The sequence below is a fragment of the Canis lupus genome, chromosome 14, assembly GCF_048164855.1.
Source record: "Canis lupus baileyi chromosome 14, mCanLup2.hap1, whole genome shotgun sequence".
NCBI lineage: Eukaryota > Metazoa > Chordata > Mammalia > Carnivora > Canidae > Canis > Canis lupus.
In genome coordinates, this window is record NC_132851.1 from 52,767,020 (window position 1) to 52,771,546 (window position 4,527).

Sequence of the window (4,527 nt, forward strand, 5' to 3'; positions counted from 1 at the left end):
TCATGACTTTTCACATGACTATTTTCATTATTGATACTTATATAGTACTGTGTATATGAGGCAGCATTCTAAGTGTTTTACAAATCTAAACTCATTAATCTTTATTAAAGTATGGCTGAATTACTATATATAGTTTTCATGTGAAGTAGCTACATATTTAGAAAGTACTTGTTAGTAGTGACAAAGGGATTGCAGAGATAATGGGGCTTCTCATGATCAGTCGGTGATTCTAGTGGTCTAATGGGAGAAGGCAAACACAGAGTATTTTAATGCTCATTTCATCTTCCAGGGGTAGGAACTCATTATTCCTGCAAAAATCTTGTGGGATAAAATGTCTTCCTCATAGGGAAGTAAATGAAAGAGTACATGCTTTAAAAGTTATTATTGTATAAGAGAGTTTCCTGTATCACAATGCATTTTCATATATATTATTTCATTTGATGTGGGGATACTGTGAGATGACATTTTCTAACATTTACTGATGTATGAGGCAGACACTGTGTTGATTCTCTTTATTGAATCCTTACAACTTTCGAACATATCCAAGTAATAGAAGAGAAATCTGAGGCTCACATATTAAGCACTAGCAAGTGACTGTGCTTGATAAGCCTAGGTAAGTCTGATTTAATTCAATAAATAAAGAAGCTCAGGGAAACAAAGTAAGTAAAGTAAAGGGCCCAAATCAACTTCTGCCAAAATCTGTGTTCTTAATCACATTGTTATTATTATTGTTTTCATCATTATTTTCATAGTCCGGTGATGGAAATAAAAACAAATAAGAGTTATGCTTTTGCCACAATTGTATAGATAGTGAATGGAATTCAAGCTAATAGTAGAGGCAGTGTAATATAGCAAAACAATGTGCCTTAAAGAAATACCTTCCCCCCAAATCCTGTAAGAAGTAATAAATTTAGCAAATTTGCAGAACACCAAACCAATACAGAAATCAGCTGTATTTTTGCATTCTGGTAAGAACAATCTGAATAAAAATTAAAAAAAAAACAGTTCCATTTACATCACAAAGAATAAAATACTTAGAAATAAACTTAACCAGGGAGGCAAAAGACTTGTACACCAGAAAATACCAAATGTCGCTAAGTTTTTTTTTTTTTTTAAGATTTTATTTATATATTCATGAGAGATAGAGAGAGAGGCAGAGACATAGGCAGAGGGAGAAGCAGGCAAAGGGAGAGCCCGATGTGGGACTGGATCCTGGAACTCCAAGATCACACCCTGAGCCAAAGGCAGATGCTCAACCAGTGAGGCACCCAGGCATCCCATAAGTTAAAGACAAAAATAAATGGAAAGTTTATGTCCTGAGTTCATTGACTGGGAGATTTAATATTGGTAAAATGTCAACATACTCAGAGCAATGTACAGATTCGACGTAATCCATATAAAAATCCCAGTAATGGTTTTTGCAAGGATATTTTTAAACTTTAAATTGGAATCCCAAGGAAATCTGTATAGCTAAAACAACTCTGAAAAAGAGCAGTTGGAGGTATTGCCCTTCCTGATTCTAAATTTATTACAAAGGAATCAAAACTGTAGCACTGGCATAAAAAGAGACATATGGATAGATGAGATAGAGATCCCAGAAATAAACCTTCTCCTTTATGGTCTAATGATTTCCACAAGGGTGCCATGATTATTAAACGGTGGGGTGGGGAGATAATACTGTCAGCAACTGGCTTTGGGAAAACCAGATACCTACATGCAAACAAATGAATTTGGATCTGTGCTTCAGACCATATACAAAAATTAACTCCAGATTAACCAAATTAACCAAAGACATTAGAGAATGTCTGAGTATACCTCCTAAAAGAAAATAGAGAGATATAGCTTTGTGCTCTTAGATTAATTTATTACTATCATGTTTTCATTGTCAAAACATATTATTATCTTTCCTTATCGCCTTTGTATAGGACCAAAGGAGAGACCACGACTACTTTGAGGCACTGGAAGCATGACCTTTGTGACCAAATCCAACAACCAGAACTTCATAGTTTTCCTCAATAAAATTCAACTATCATTGGGTACAAGGCTATGATTTCTTTTTGCCATTCTTGATCAGGTGGACACACTTTCTGATGGGAAAAAAAAAAAAAAAATTGGCTATTTGACTCCAACCCCTACTTTTTTCCAGCACAATTTCCTTTGTATGGGAAGTGTCTCCAAAAGGGTTGGCCTTCAAGGCTGTGCCCAAATGGACTTTCTTGTACTATTTATCATGCCACTTGTACTATTGATCTCACTGGTCGCTATGAAGCTTTCTGGCAGTACAAAGACTGTGATACTTGCCTATCCTGCCAGTGCCTTGGCCTGAGCAATAGAGATAAACAGCACAGGAAGGCCACACTCTTGGATTTGTTAATGATTTCTTGGATTTTATACCAAAAGCACAGGCAACAAAAGAAAAAAAATAGATAAATTGGATTATATCAAAATTAAAAATCTTTGTGTATTAAAGGATGCTGTCGAGAGATTGAAAATGCAACCAGTACACTGGAGAAAATATTTGCAAATCATGTATCTGATAAGGAATTAATACCAGAGTATATAAAGAACTACAACTCAACATTAAGAAAACAAGCAATCTGATTCAGAAATGAGCAAAGGTCTTGAATAAACATTTCTCCAAAGAAGATGTACAAATGAGCAATAAGCACATGAAAAGATGCTCAACATCACTAATCATGAGAGAAATGAAATTCAAACCAAAACGAAACACCACCTCATACCTATTAAGATGGCTCCTATAAAAAAAAAAAAGTGCTGATGAGGATGCGAAGAAAAGGAAACACTAGCATGCTGCTAGTGGGAGTGTAACATGGTATAAATTCTGTGGAAAACAGTATGACATTTCCTCAAAAAATTAACAGTAGAATTACCATATGATGTGGCAATTCCATCTCTGGGTGTATACACAAAAGAATAAAAAGCCAAGACTTGGACAGATATCTGTACCCCCATGTTCATAGCAGCATTATTCAAGATAGTCAAAAGGTGGAAGTGACCGGAGTGTGTCTTAATAAACAAATGGATAAACACAATGTGATACGTATTTACTATTATTCGGCTTTAAAAGGGAAAGAAAATTTGAAACTTAATGCAACTTGGAGAAACCTTGAAGACATTATGCCAATTGAAATAAGTCAGTAACAAAAAAGACAAATACTGTATGATTGCAATTATATGAGGTTTTTAAAGTAGTCAAATTTATAGAAACAGAAATTGCAGTAGTGGTTGTCAGAAGCCATGGAGAGAGATGATGGGGAATTATTGTTTATTGGATGCCAAGTTTCAGTTTGGGAAGATAAAAAAAGTTCTAGAGATAGATGATGGTGATGATTGCACAACAATGTGAATATACTTAATGCCACTGAACTACACACTTGAAAATGGTTAAAATGGAAACTTTTATTATGTATATTGTGTTACAATTAAAGTTTTCTTAAAAATAGAAACATTGGAGAAAAAGAAACTTAAAATCCCAATTGAATTCTTAATTTAAAAGCTACTGACTTTGAGCAGTGGGTCAAAATCTTCTCATTTTCAGTCTCTCTGAAAAAGAAAATGCAAATAATCTATACTGTCCAAGGTTGTTGGGAGGCTTTATCATAATAATGTATGTCAAATGCCTGACTTAAGGTACTATTTTGAGTCAATGCTTGTAAAGCTTGCAGTGCTAGCTTCAGTGTTCATCATACATCTGTGTGCTAAATATCAGTGTTTGGATGGGAGGTTATGTTCAAGGAAAGCTCCATTTAAGGATTTAAATAATAAGTAGATATTAATCACACAAGCATCTTGTAATGATTAAGCTATTAAACAAGCATTTGTAATACAACAATGTCTTGAGAGACAAAATAAGCCCTGATTTTAATGACATATTTATCTAGTTCTTTTTTAAATGTCTAAAGATTGCTCCTAACATGTTATTCAGCATAAGTCATATAATACAAATGTTCAAAAGTTGGAGTTTTAGTAGCAATTATATGTCTTGCTCAGTTAAGGCTGTTGATTTGTGAAAGACAGTAAGTAAAGGCAAGAAAAGGTTAAATTTACAGGCTACCAGTCTTGGGAATCTTGGAATTTCCCTGAATAAAAGGAGTTTCTTAGGGACCTGAGGTCATGGCTATAGGGCATCTAAGGATTAACACTAGACTAAGACTTTTTTCATGGGACTAAAATTCTTTAGTTTGAAAGAATTTATTTTTCATTTGAAAGAATTTAGAGAGATATTACTATATAGGGTTAAAAGCCTGGATTCTGCAATCTAATGTCCTGGGGACAAACTGCTACTCTGTATCATCCCAGATGTATGCCCTTGAGTATGTTACTTCACTATTCCAGGTCTCAGTGTGATGATAAATAGAGCTAGTTCATAGATATGAGCCACAAAAGTAGAGCATTTAGCAAGGTTCATGGCACTTAGTAAGTCCTCCATAACTTTTTTATTATGATGATGATAATTATCATGACTCGTAAGATCTTATTATCTCAGAACATGACTAGACACAGCCC

The 4,527-nt window shown here is 34.3% G+C and overlaps 1 pseudogene; it reads right to left on the bottom strand.

The window, feature by feature from the left end:
• Window positions 1–1,898: 1,898 nt before the first annotated feature.
• On the bottom strand, window positions 1,899–2,973 carry LOC140603554 (small ribosomal subunit protein uS12-like; annotated as a pseudogene).
• Window positions 2,974–4,527: the final 1,554 nt, after the last annotated feature.